The sequence below is a fragment of the Pristiophorus japonicus genome, chromosome 17 (assembly GCF_044704955.1).
Source record: "Pristiophorus japonicus isolate sPriJap1 chromosome 17, sPriJap1.hap1, whole genome shotgun sequence".
Lineage (NCBI taxonomy): Eukaryota > Metazoa > Chordata > Chondrichthyes > Pristiophoridae > Pristiophorus > Pristiophorus japonicus.
This window is the reverse complement of record NC_091993.1, coordinates 44,288,827-44,303,414: the sequence shown is the minus strand read 5'-3', so window position 1 is coordinate 44,303,414 and position 14,588 is coordinate 44,288,827. Positions and strand designations below refer to the sequence as shown.

Genomic DNA, 14,588 nt, shown 5'->3' with positions numbered 1-14,588 from the left:
AATAACAGCTGCTTATCGCCGACGTTGAATCAGCAACTAGTTTATTTTCAGCTTCCTAATTGGTTCGTAGCCTCAGGTTGGGCTTTGAGACCTTCCCCTCCAACACATGGTGCTCAATTAATTAATTCAAAACGGACTGCAGTGTCCGCATGGTGAGGAGGTGGAAGTTGGTTGGACATTTTGCTGCTTTTTTCTCCCCACAATATAAGAAATAGGAGCAGGAGTAGGCCATAGGCCCCTCGAGCCTGCTCCGCCATTTAATTGATCATGGCTGATCCGATCATGGACTCAGGTCCACTTCCCCGCCCGCTCCCCATAACCCCTTATTCCCTTATTGGTTAAGAAACTGTCTATCTCTGTCTTAAATTTATTCAATATCCCAGCTTCCACAGCTCTCTGAGGCACTGAATTCCACAGATTTACAACCCCCTGAGAGAAGAAATTTCTCCTCATCTCAGTTTTAAATGGGCGGCCCCTTATTTGAAGATCATGCCCTCTAGTTCTAGTTTCCCCCATCAGTGGAAACATCCTCTCTGCGTCCACCTTGTCGAGCCCCCTCATAATCTTATATGTTTCGATAAGATCACCTCTCATTCTTCTGAATTCCAATGAATAGAGGCCCAACCCACTCAACCTTTCCTCATAAGTCAACCCCCTCATCCTCGGAATCAACCTCGTGAACCTTCTCTGAACTGCCTGCAAAGCAAGTATATCCTTTTGTAAATATGGAAGCCAAAACTGCACGCAGTATTCCAGGTGTGGCCTCACCAATACCTTGTATAGCTGTAGCAAGACTTCCCTGCTTTTATACTGCATCCCCTTTGCATTCAAGGCCAAAATACCATTGGCCTTCCTGAACACTTGCAGTACCTGCATACTATCCTTTTGCGTTTCATGCACAAGTACCCCCAGATAGGTTCAGACATAGAAGTCTCGTTCGTCGCTTTTATCTTAACCTTTCAGCTGGGCAGCACTTCGCCTTTGAGTCACAAGGTTGTAGGTTCTAAGTCCCACTCCAGGGACTTGAACACAAAAATCTAGGCTGACACTCCAATGCAGTACTGGGAGAGTGCTGCGCTGTTGGAGGTGTGGTCTTTTGGATGTGCTGTTAAACTGTCTGCCCTCCCTCTCGAAGAAGAGCATGGGAATTATCCCCGGTGGCCTGGACAATATTTATCCCTCAATTAACACAACAAAAACAGTTTATCTGGTCATTATCACATTGTTGTTTGCGGGAGCTTGCTGTGTGCAAATTGGCTGCCGCATTTCCTACATTACAACAGTGACTATACTTCATTTGCTGTAAAGAGCTTTGAGAAGTCCGGTGGTCATGTAACGCGCTATATAAATAAATGTAAGTAATTCTTTTTCTTTCTGTCTTTCAGGCTACGAAACCTCACGTCTTACTAATACAGCTCGGATGCCCTCCTGAACAGGCAGCGTGGCTACGGTTTAATGCCACCTTTGGCAATACAGGCCTCCCTCAGTACCTTACGTGCTTAAGGCCTGGAGTCAGCCGTGACTCAGTGGGTAGCACCCTCGCCTGTGAGTCAGAAGGTTATGGGTTGAAGTCCCATTCCAGACACTTGAGCACATAATCTAGGCTGATACTCCCAGTGCAGTACCGAGGGAGTGCTGCACTGTCAGAGGTGCCGTCTTTCAGATGAGACGTTAAACCGAGGCTCCGATTGCTCTCTACGGCGGATGTAAAATATCCCATGGCACTATTTCGAAGATGAGCAGGGGAGTTATCCCCAGTGTCCTGGCCAATATTTATCCTTCAATCAATATCACTAAAACAGATTATCTGGTCATTATCACATTGCAATTTGTGGAGCTTGCTGTGCGCAAAATTGTCTGCCGGGTTTCCCACATTACAACAGTGACTACACTTGAAAAAGTACTTCATTGGCTGTAAAGCGCTTTGGGACATCCGGTGGTCGTGAAGGACTATATAAATCCAAGTCTTTCTTTTTTCTCAAGGACTGTAGTTGGGCTTGAACCTTTTCATTAGGGGCAGAGACTGATCCAGCACCAGAAATTAACTGTGTTCGAGGTCGGGATTAATCTGCTGACTCTCTGGGTTCATCTTGGTCAGTTCAGTAGCACACCGACCCAAACCTTAGTGACAGCCATCTGGGCAGCACTGAACGTTTCTATTTAAATCAGGAATGTTCGTAGACATGAAACAGTCCTATAAATATTAATTTCACTCCTTGGTCATGAACCTACATTTATCAACAGCTGACTGCACATTACTGAACATTGAAACTCCCTGAAGATTTGCCACCTTAGCCCTTCAGAAGAATGTGTGAGAATTGAATCATAGAACATTACAGCACAGAAACAGGCTATATGGCCCATCAAGCCTGTGTACCACTTAATGTAATGCCACTCTCCTGCTCACTTCCAATAACCTTCAATCCCTCTTTAAAAAACATCTAAGTCCCTTCTAAAATAAATTGTAATGGACTCTGCTTCAAAAACAGTTTGTGCAGAGTTCAACATTCTAACCCTCTCCTGAAGGCCTTTTAATCTTATAATGTCTAGTAAAAAAAAAGCCCAGATTTCTAAAATCCCTCTTCACAAGTGTTATACTTTTAAGTAATTTCATTAGGTTGAAAGTAAATTAAAGAAAAACATTCTGCAAAGCTCAAATTAAGCGTCAGTGGCAACACTCTCGCCTCCGAGTCAGAAGGTTCAAGTTACACTCCACATAGTCCAGGCCGACACTCCAGCGTAGTACTGAGGGACTGCTGCATTATCACAGGTGCCGTCTTTATAATGAAACGTTAAACCGAGGCCCCTCTGCCTGTTCCCATGGTACTATTTCGAAGAAGAGCAGGAGAGTTCTCCCTGTGTCCTGGCCAAGATTAACTAGTCATTTATTTCACATACTGTTTGTGGGAGCTTGCTGTGTGGAATTAGGAAAAGAAAGATAAAAAAGACTTGCATTTATATAGCGCCTTTCATGACCACTGGACGTCTCAAAGCGCTTTACAGCCAATTAAGTATTTTTGGAGTGTAGCCACTGATGGAATGTGAGACACGTGGCAGCAAATTTGCGCACAGCAAGCTCCCACAAACAGCAATGCGATAATGAAAGAAAGAAAATAAAGACTTGGATTTATATAGCGCCTTCCATGACCAACAGATGTCTCAAAGTGCTTTACAACCAATGAAGTACTTTTGGAGTGCAGTCATTGTTGTAAAAAAAAAAGCAGCGTGGAAGCCCCGACCAGCATGAGAACACCAGTGGCAGGTCGGGGCCATAAAAGGAGCAGCGTGGAGGCCTTGTGGAGCAGCGTGGAGGCATACTACTCCAGGGAGCAGCGCGAGCTGGTGCAGGAGGGCGACAGCAGCGAAGAGTGATGTCATCAGGGTCCAGGGCAGTGATTGGAGCGTGGGCAGGTACAGCAGGAGCAGTGAGAGACTGTGGAGGGATGTGATCGGGGCCCAGGAGAGGCGTGAGTTTGGGGCCCAGAAGAGGCGAAGGCTCAGGGGCAGCACGGGCCAGCCCACACTGCGATATGTGTGCGCACTAGGTCCGTGCAGCAGAGCAGGTCTCCAGTCATCCTGGTTAATCCTTGCCACTGGACCAAGACCTAGCTCTGTCAAGCCTGTTTGGTGGCTGGTGTGCAACGGAAACTCCACGTTAAAAAAATCCACGCACAGGCATCTTCCACCCTTCAACATGTAGTTCGGGTCCTTCATTGAGGCACCTGTGAACTCATCCTTTTTTGGCATGGAAGCAAGTCATTCTCGTTTTGAGGGACCGCCTATGATGAATGTGGGAAACGCAACAGCCAATTTGCACAACAGCAAGCTCCCACACACAGCAATGTGAAAATGACTAGATAATCTATTTTTTTGTTATGTTGATTGAGGGATAAATATTGGCCAGGATACCGGGGATAACTCCTCTGCTCTTCAAAATAGTGCCATGGGATCTTTTACATCCACTTGAGAGGGCAGACGGGGTCTCACCCAAAAAACTAGAGTACTGCACTGGAGTGTCAGCTTAGATTTATACACTCAAGTCTCTGGAGTGGGATTTGAACCCATAACCTTCTGAGTCAGAGGCGAGAGAGCTACCCACCAAGCCACTGCTGACACCTAAAATGCTGCATTACCGACATTACAACAGTCACTACATAGTACAACTGTGGAGCACTTTGGGACATTCAGAAAATGTGAAAGGCACTATATAAATGAAAATTCTTTCTAATAGAATGGTTATTCTATCAGATCAAACTGATTTCTCCCAAATTGTATCTCTACCATTTGAACAAGTGCACCTTCCTAATCTGGGAAATTCTGCACTGTTCATTTATATTTTGACCTTAAAGTCTTGCTCTTATTATGAACAATGGTCACACAACTGCATCTATCAAAACGTGTTCACAATTAACTGCTCTTCAGTGAGTGGCTGATACCTAAATCCCCTCCAGCATCAGCCAATGTTCTCACTCCTGATAGCGACGGACAATTACAGTTAGCGGTAACAAAAGCAGGGAATTCTACAAATTCGGCAGGTCAGTCAGCATCTATTGAGAAGAAACAAGTGGATGTCTCAGGTATGGATCCTTCAATGGAACTGGAAGATATTACAGAGGGGCAACATTGAAACAGGAACAGAAGGAAGGGGATATATTCAAGAGGGAGTTAGGTATGGCCCTTATGGCTAAGGGTATCAAGGGGTATGGAGCGAAAGCAGGAAGAGGGTACTGAGGGAATGATCAGCCAAGATCTTATTGAATGGTGGTGCAGGCTCAAAGGGCCGAATGGCCTACTCCTGCACCTATTTTCTATGTTTCTATGTAAAAGTAAAACACACAGATATGTGACAGGAAGTAGAATGACCTGTGAAGAGTTTAGCTGGAAAACACAAGTTGGTTAATTGTCTGAAGTGATATTAACAAGAGAAAATATGAAGAAGGATAATGAAAGAAATTAAAGACATTTTAGCGACACGGAGAAGGTGTGAACACCTGAGCTGGTGGTTGGACTTTGATGAAGTAACAGAGAGAGTTGATAAAGGTAGTGCAGTAGATGTTATGTATATGGACTTTGAAAAAGCATTTGATAATAGATCTCACAACAGATTTATTCAAGCACATGGTATTAAAGGGACAGTGGTAACTTGGGTATAAAATTGGATAAGAGATAGGAAGCAGAGAGTCGTGGTGAATGAATATTTTTCTGATTGGAGGGAAGTATGCAGTGGGTTCCTCAGGGATCGGTATTGGGATCATTGTATTTCTATATATAGATAAATTACCTGGACTTGAGTATAGGGAGTACAATTTCAAAGTTTGCGGATGATACAAAACTTGGCAGCATAGTAAACAGCACAGTAACAGACTTCGTAGGACATGTACAGACTGGTGAAATGGGCAGACACAGGGCAGATGCAATTTAATGCGGATAAGTGTGAAGTGATGCATTTTGGGATAAACAACATGAGAGGCAGTATAATGTAAATGGTATTATTTTGGGGGAGGGGGTTGCAAGAGCAGGGGGTGCAAATTCACAAATTATTGCAGGTGGCAGCGCAAGTTGATAAAGCAATTAAGAAAGCGTATGGGATACTTGGCTTTGTAAATAGGGGCATTGAATACAAAAAACAATTACAAAACATTGGCTCAGGGTTTCGTACGTAGCAGAGCAGCTATCTCACTGGAATTCTTTGAGGATATAATGAGCATGGTGGATAGAGGTGTACCGATGGATGTGGTGTATTTAGATTTCCAAAAGGCATTCGATAAGGTGCCACACAAAAGGTTACTGCAGAAGATAAAGGTATGCGGAGTCAGAGGAAATGTATTAGCATGGATAGAGAATTAGCTGGCGAGCAGAAAGCAGAGAGTCGGGATAAATGGGTCCTTTTCGGGTTTGAAATCGGTGGTTAGTGGTGTGCCACAGGGATCGGTGCTGGGACCACAACTGTTTACAATATACAAAGATGACCTGAAAGAGGGGACAGAGTGTACTGTAACAAAATTTGCAGATGACACAAAGATTAGTGGGAAAGCGGGTTGTGTAGAGGACACAGAGAGGCTGCAAAGAGATTTGGATAGGTTTAGTGAATGGGCTAAGGTTTGGCAGATGGAATACAATGTCGGAAAGTGTGAGGTCATCCACCTTGGGAAAAAAAACAGTAAAAGGGAATATTATTTGAATGGGGAGAAATTACAACATGCTGAGGTGCAGAGGGACCTGGGGGTCCTTGTGCATGAATCCCAAAAAGTTAGTTTGCAGGTGCAGCAGGTAATCAGGAAGGCAAATGGAATGTTAGCCTTCATTGCGAGAGGGATGGAGTACAAAAGCAGGGAGGTCCTGCTGCAACTGTATAGGGTATTGGTAAGGCTACACCTGGAGTACTGCGTGCAGTTTTGGTCACCTTACTTAAGGAAGGATATACTGGCTTTGGAGGGAGTACAGAGACGATTCACTAGGCTGATTCTGGAGATGAGGGGGTTACCTTATGATGATAGATTGAGTAGACTTGGTCTTTACTCATTGGAGTTCAGAAGGATGAGAAGTGATCTTATAGAAACATTTAAAAACATGAAAGGGATAGACAAGATAGGGGCAGAGAGGTTGTTTCCACTGGTAGGGGAGACTAGAACTAGGGGGCACAGCCTCAAAACACGGGGGAGCCAATTTAAAACCGAGTTGAGAAGGAATTTCTTCTCCCAGAGGGTTGTGAATCTGTGGAATTCTCTGCCCAAGGAAGCAGTTGAGGCTAGCTCATTGAATGTATTCAAGTCACAGGGAATTAAGGGTTACAGGGAGAGGGCGGGTAAGTGGAGCTGAGTCCATGGCCAGATCAGCCATGATCTTATTGAATGGCGGAGCAGGCTCGAGGGGCTAGATGGCCTACTCCTGTTCCTAATTCTTATGTTCTTATGTTAGACCCCAGCTGGAGTATTGTGTCCAATTCTGGACAACACACTTTAGAAAGGATGTCAAGGCCTTGGAGAGGGCACAGAGGAGGTTTACCAGAATACCAGGGATGAGGGATTGTGTTATGTGGAGAGATTGGAGAAGCTGGGATTGTTCTCCTTAGAGCAGAGAAGGTTAAGGGGAGACCTAAGCAAAGCATTCAGAATTATGAGGGATTTGATAAAGCAAGTAGGGATAAATTATTTCTTCTGGCAACCAGAGGTCGCAGATTAAAAATAAATAGAGGGGAAATGCGGAGGAAAATGACATTTGAGAGGGTTGTTAAGATCTGTAAGGCAGTACCTACAATGGTGGTGGAATCACATTGCATAGGAACTTTCAAAAGGCAATTGGACATGTACTTGAAGAGGACTAATTTGCAGGGTTATGGGGAAAAGCTAGGGAGTGGGAATAAATTGGACAGCTCTTTCAAAGTGCCAGCACAAGCATGATGAGCTGAATGCCCTCCTTCTGCACTGTAAGATTCTGGGATTCGATTAATGGACGGATCTGAAATGGAAGCTGGAAAAACTGGCCAAGTGGAACACAATCCTACAGCCCAGGAGAAGAAAGCAGGCTGACACTAAGGATTCATATTGTCCCCCCAGCGTGGTGTTCTCCAACTCAAGCCCCAACCCCTCTCCAAACCCCGCCTCCCCTGATACACCAATACACCCATTTTCAGCATCTCCTATCAAAGCATGGCAAAGTTAAAGTCTAGCGTTATTAAAAAGTCAATAGGAAGGCCTGAAACCCAACCTGTAGTGAGCACAGACCGGTCATCAGTTCAGGTATCAAGCTTGTGATGAACTTCGTTGGAATAATGTAGGAAGCCAAAGATGGAGATATCAGAGTGTGACAGGGGAGTGAATTGGTGAGTGACAGGGAGCTCCGGGGTGTACTCGAGCACAGATAACAATAAATGTGGATGAAGTGAATGATGGTTTACTCCACAATATTTATCACATTTACAACCCAGATGAGAACTGTCTATTTCTGTCCAACCTGCCATGCAAGTTCTGCTCTTTCAACAACATACCTGTAATGTATTTGCTTCATGGGTTCTTTGCTTAAGAATTCATAGCAACACATTGCTATTAAGAACGAGTTGGTTTATTAACAAAGGTTTAACAATTACATTACACATTACCGGTTCATCCACTATACCAAAGTGCTGCAACAGGACAGGAAGAAACAAATATTTCAGAAAATATTGTACAGGGTATTGCAGTTGTGAAGTATCTAAGCACTCTTTGTACCCACAGGTCTGGTGGTGGTATAGTGACAGAGCTCAAACTGGTGCACTTCGAGTCTCAACGCAAAGAGCATGAAGAGGTCAAGGGCAGGTAGTGGAAGATGCGCGCGGCAAACCAGTCCCACCCACCCCTTCCCTCGACGAATGTCTGTAACAGGGTTTGTGGCTCTCCTATTGGACTGTTCAGCCATCAAAGAACTCACTTTGGGAGTGGAAGCAAGTCTTCCTCGATTCCGAGGGACTGCCTATGATGATGACCAGTTTGATAGTCCTCATAATGGAAGAGCAGTGGCTCTCAGTCGGGATTGCAGCCACTGAGTTCCCTATCTCAGCTGGGCTGCTCAACAGTGGCCAGAGGAGGGTTGAGACTGGAGGGGCCGGGCCGGGTCATACTGCCCTCGCCTACCTCCCGGTAACCAGCTCTGGAAAGCAAGCCGAGCATCTTGGAGGCCTGGCAATTGTGCATGGAAAGAGGCAGTGGGAGAAATTATTTTTTTGAAACACGCGGTTTGACAACCTTGCTAATATTTAACCATAAAGTTATGCGAACTAAATATTCCCCCATAAATTAATAACTTAAACACACACACACAGACTGTTTATTCAATTATAAATGTCAGTATCTTCTAAAGTCCAACACGGTTATATTGACTGTGTGGGCAGGGGTCCGGGGTGGTCCATCACTGTGTCACTCTGGTTTGAGGACCTGGTAATTATTAGAGAGGTTAGACCCCAGGCCTCACGGTGCCGAGAATACGTCCCACCTCCATGTCAGGAATAACCAAGAACTCGTCTGACATCTTCACAAATCACCCTGGAAGGGAGCTGCAGCGGCCGAGGGCGTCATCCATTCGCTGGCAGCATCCCAACTGCCCATTCCCATTCCAGTAATAACATTCCCAAACCCCAATGTTTAGCCCGGTGACGCACCGCTGCCGTTCCCCTTTGATCCAAATCGACTTATTTGCTTTAATAATTTGCGAATCGATGCGGGATTTCAGTGGATGAAATATGGCAAGAACAGGTTTATAAAACTTCAGAAAAAGTAATTGGTCAAAGTATCCACTTGTGTTACTTGTGCTAAATATAACCCCGAGAAAGCTCCCAAAACTTTAATAATTCGCCAATAAAAAAATGAATATATATTTATTACAGAAAAAAATACATTCTGATTTATCTTTGCTTTGAGTTTGACATTATATAAGGGAGGGGGTTCTAAAGAAGAGCTTTTTCAACGGAAGTTTTGTAATTAATCAATGGAGAAATAACTGTAAACTCTATGGTTACTGTCTGGTCTATTCCCCCTTGAGGTTCATCGCTTTAAACAACATTCGCCGCTTAATAAATCTCCTTATTACCTCTTTACAGGCCAATTATTCTGTGCCCCTTTAACCCTCTGCTAAATAAAAATCAATTTGGATAATGATGGAGAGCGCAGTGGGGGTCAGATTCTGTGTGTGTTGCGGTAACAGGGCTGGGAAGGAAGATTGCGACCCCAGCTTTCGCTATCTGCCCCCACTGGCCTCTCCAACATCAGATACACAATTGCTGGAAAATCCTCCAGCACGCTGTGGCGTTTCAGCATGCGACAAGGACAAAAGTTAAGCCGAGAGCTTTCCGTTTTGTTAAGCGACGCATTCCGGAGTTGTATCTCTCGGGGAACAAGCGACCAGAGAGGACGAACCGACCTCTGCCTAACTGCTCATAGGAACAACTGCCTTCAATTCTTAAAAATAACTTTCACCAAAGAATATCATACTTGCTGCACAACTTTACAGCTGTATAACATTACAGGCTCTCTTTCCAGAAACCAATTAGAGAGGAATAGAGCAACGCAATTTTCTAAGCCTTATGATGCTAAATATCAATTATTCATATATGCTGGGTCCTCTCCCCAGAGAATCTGATGCCGTCCCAATTCTAAAAGAAATGCAGAGATAAAGGCAGCTGCGGGAAGTTTGGATGTGACTGCAAACATCAGAGTTTATTCGCAGGCGCTGCCCGATGGTGACCCTGGAACTCACTGCTCTGCAAGCGACAGGCTGCAGAGCTGCCAATTCCCCCGCACACAGCGCCGCTTGTCCCGGCCACTGAGTGCAGGGTCCTCCGCCGGCACATGAAAGCCCTCCGTTCGCTCGCTGTCGCGCTGCACGCCCATTGACACTTACTGCATTGCCTCCTCCGCGCACTCCGCAGTGACCGTCGCTTCCAGCCCCACATCCCGCTGTCACTCAGCACTCCCCATCGCCCTGCTGCCGGCTGCAGCTCCACACCCACCTCTCCATGGCCGTCGGTGTGTGCAGGGCGAGCTCTCACAGGGGGTTTCCACAGGCAACCGATCAGGGGGCAGTGCCTTCAGGTCAGGGGATGCCCTCCTCGCCGACACAACACCGAGGGAATGTGTGCAAGAAGGGCACCAAGATCAGATTGCCCAAATTATTTATTTTCTAGCCAAAAATAGCAGTGTGTTGGAATAGCTTTGAGTGATGCGTAATTTACCTGGTTGTCTAAATGAATAAGATGAGCTTCAGCTAAGCCAATCTTGAGAGAGATATTCAGCCATTGGCAGCTAGCCAAGGCATTCAGCCGATATTTTTCCTGTAATGGGGACCTCGAGAGACTAATGTCATTGTAATTGCTCAGGGGAAATGGTGTTTGGCGCTTCTATCTCCGACTGCTCGCTACAACACGCTCCTCTTGCAAGAGTTATTCTTTGACTGTCATCACCAGACAAGGAGCAGGAGGGCCCGCTTCCACCATATAGTGGAGTTTATCAGTGGCAGGGTTGTCTGCATGTGAAGGGGGTGAAGATGTCAGTTGTGATGGTTGCTAGGATTAGCCTAACAGAAGAGCAGAAGTAAAGAGGAAAGGAAGACTTGCATTTCTATAGCGCCTATCATGACCTCAGGACGACCCAAAGCCCTTTACAGCCAACAAAGTACTTTTGCAGCAAAAGCAAGATACTGCTGATGCTGGAAATCTCAAATAAAAACAGAAAGTGCTGGAAACACTCAGCAGGTCAGGCAGCATCTGTGCAGAGAGAAACAGAGTTAACGTTTCAGGTCGGTGACCCTTAGTCAGAACTGGGAAAAGTTAGAGATGTAACAGGATTTAACACGTACAGAGACAGGGAAAGTGTGGAGGGGAGAAAAGAACAAACGGGAAGGTCTGTGATAGGATGGAAGGCAGGAGAGATTAAATGACAAAAGCTTTGATTGTAAAAAGCAAAAGGAGATGGTAATGGGGCAAGTAAAGAAACAAGATGTGGGTCTGGAAGAGGTGTCAATAGGAATGGCAGAATCTTCACCAGATGCCATCTGATAAAATGGGGGCTGAGGTTATGGTCTGAAATTGTTGAACTCAATGTTGAATCCAGAAGGCTGTAAAATGCCTAATCGAAAGATGAGGTACTTTTGAAGTGTAGTCACTGTTGTAATGTTGTAAAATTGCAGGAGGCAATTTGCACACAGCAAGGTCCAACAAACAGCAATGTGATAATCATAGAATTATCGAACATTACAGCACAGAAGGAGGCCATTCGGCCCATTGTCTCTGCGTCGGTCAAAAAAGAGCCACCCAGCCTAATCCCCCCTTCCAGCATTAAGTCCGTAGCCCTGTAGGTCACGGTTCTCTAAGTGCACATCCAAGTACTTTTTAAATGTGATGAGCGTTTCTGCAGTGAGCTCCAGACCCCCACCACCTTCTGGGTGAAATTCTTTTTCCTCATCTCCCCTCTAACCCTTCGACCAACTACTTTAAATCTATGCCCCCTGGTTATTGACCCCTCTGCTAAGGGAATAGGTCCTTCCTATCCACTATATCTAGGCTCCTCATAATTTTATACACCTCAATTAAATCTCCCCTCAGCCTCCTCTGTTCCAAAGAAAACAACCCCAGCCTATCCAATCTTTCCTCATAGCTAAAATGTTACAGTCCTGGCAACATCCTCGTAAACCTCCTCTGTACTCTCTCCAGTGCAATCACATCTCTCCTGTAATGTGGTGACCAGAACTGCACGCAGTACTCTAACTGTGGCCTAACCAGTGCTTTATACAGTTCCAGCATAACTTCACTGCTTTTATATTCTGTGTATCGGGTAATAAAGGAAAGCATTTCATATGCCTTTTTAATGACCTTATCTCCCTGTCCTGCTACCTTTAAGGATCTGTGGACATATACTTCAAGGACTCTCTGTTCCTCCACACCACTTGGTATCCTCCCATTTAATGTGTATTCTCTTGCCTCGTTGCCCCCTCCACAAATGCATTACCTCACACTTCTAATTGAATTCCTTTTCTGCCCAACTGACTAGTTAATCGCTAACTTCCTGCAGTCTAAAGCTTTCCTCCTCACTGTCAACCACACCGCCAATGTTTGTATCATTTGCAAATTTCTTTATCTAAGTCTAAATCATTAATGTATACTGAAAAATGCAAGGACCCGTGTACTGAGCCCTGTGCAACCACACTGGAAACAGCCTTCCAATCGCAAAAGCACCCGTCAACCATTACCCTTTGCTTTCTGCCACTGAACTCATTTTGGATCCAATTTGCCACTCTCCCTTGGATCCCATGGGCTTTTACATTTTTGATCAGCCTGCCATGTGGGACCTTGTCAAAAGCCTTGCTAAAATCCACGTAGACTACATCAAATGTACTGTCCTCATCGACCTTCCTTGTTACCTCCTAAAAAATTCCAATCAAGTTAGTCAGACACGACCTTCCTGAATGAATCCATGCAGACTGTCCTTGATTAATCTGTGTCTATCTAAATGAAGGTTTATACTGTCCCTCAGAATTGATTCCAATAATTTGCCCACCAACGAGGTTGAACTAACTGGCCTGTTTATCCCTGCCTCCCTTTTTAAACAATGGTACGTTAGCAGTTCCCCAATCCTCTGGCACCACCCCTGCCGCCAGGGAGGATTGGAAACTGATGGTCAGAACCTCTGCAATTTCCTCCTTTGCTTCTTTTAATAGCCTAGGATATATTGCATCTGGTCCTGGCAATTTATCTACTTTCAAAGATGCTAAACCTGACCTGATAATCTGTTTTAGTTATGTTGATTGAAGGATAAATATTGGCCCCAGGATAACTCTTCATCAAAATAGTGTCATGGGATCTTTTATGTCCACCTGAGAGAGCCGACGGGGCCTCGGTTTTAATGTCTCATCTGAAAGACAGCACCTCCGACAGTGCAGCACTCCCTCAGTACTGTATTAGAGTGTCAGCCTAAATTCCTGTGCTCAAGTCTCTGAACTGCTATCAACTGAGACATGGCTGAAGATTTTTAAGTGATATGTATTGTCAGTAACCATGAACATGGGATGATATGTAGTGTTCTAATTCTTGAAATGGCCTATGGGAAAGGATATTGCTTCCCCAAAATATTTAAAGGGGAACATGATGGAATAGTGGCTGACAGGGCATTGCTTTCTGTTAAATGAACACCCCATTTACAGGATGAGCCATGGGGGTGGGATTGCCACACCTTCTGGTGAAACTGCCCAGTTTGATGTGCAGGGCAGTATTACTAACAGGGCAACAAAAGTGGTGGCCAAGGAAAAAAACATAGCTGCCACCAGTCTGACCCACCTCGGTCTTTCTTTCCATCACCCCCCACTCCTGAGTAGTTCTCCAACATTGGACAGATGCTAAGGGAGAGAATAAGATTTTCTGAATTCAGTGATCCACACAGACCTGTTGGTGGCACAAGAGATCACAGCAAGAATTACCATGACGCCATTCTATCATTATACATGTGGTGGGTTACACCGTATCTGGAGTGCTGTTTACAGCTTTGGTCCCTTTACATGGTGGGTGATATAATGGCCTTGGAAAAGGTTCAGAGGAGAGCTACGAGAATGATTCCTAATTACTCTGATAGGCATAAGGAATTTGGTCTGTTTTACTCTAGAACAGCATAGACTTAGAATGAAAGACTTTGATGTCTGTAGCACTTTTCACGACCACCAGACATCTCAATGCACTTTACAGCCAATGAAGTACTTTTGGAGTGTAGGAGACTGATAGAGGTCGATAAAATAATAAAAGGTGTGGATAGCGTGGCTGTTGAGAGATTATATCAGTTTGACAGATTGGGGAGGCCCAGAGGCATGTGCTTAAACTACACAAGAGTAGGATTAGACTGGATTTTAGGTGGTTCTTCTTTTCCCAGAGAGAAGTAAGCCTCTGGGATGCTTTCCCAGCTGAAGTGCTGAGTGCTGACACTCCATTTGCCTTCAAGAGAGAGCAGGACCATTGCTTGACTGGGCAGAGATCACTCCATATAGGACTGGACTGGTTTTGATCGCCTGGAATGGTCAGAGAGGAATTTTCACAGTATTTTTCCTCTTATTGGCTCTAGGCTTTGATTTAGTTTTTT

General features: G+C 44.9%; 1 protein-coding gene across 1 annotated transcript in view; it reads right to left on the bottom strand.

The window, feature by feature from the left end:
• The window catches only part of LOC139228169 (cortexin domain-containing 1 protein), an 84,595-nt gene extending 74,072 nt beyond the window's left edge, over positions 1-10,523 (bottom strand). The window contains exon 1 of the mRNA XM_070859355.1: positions 10,372-10,523. The gene's annotated coding sequence lies outside the window, so the exon portion shown is untranslated. The remainder of the gene's footprint in view (positions 1-10,371) is intronic.
• Between the last annotated feature and the right edge of the window lie 4,065 nt (positions 10,524-14,588).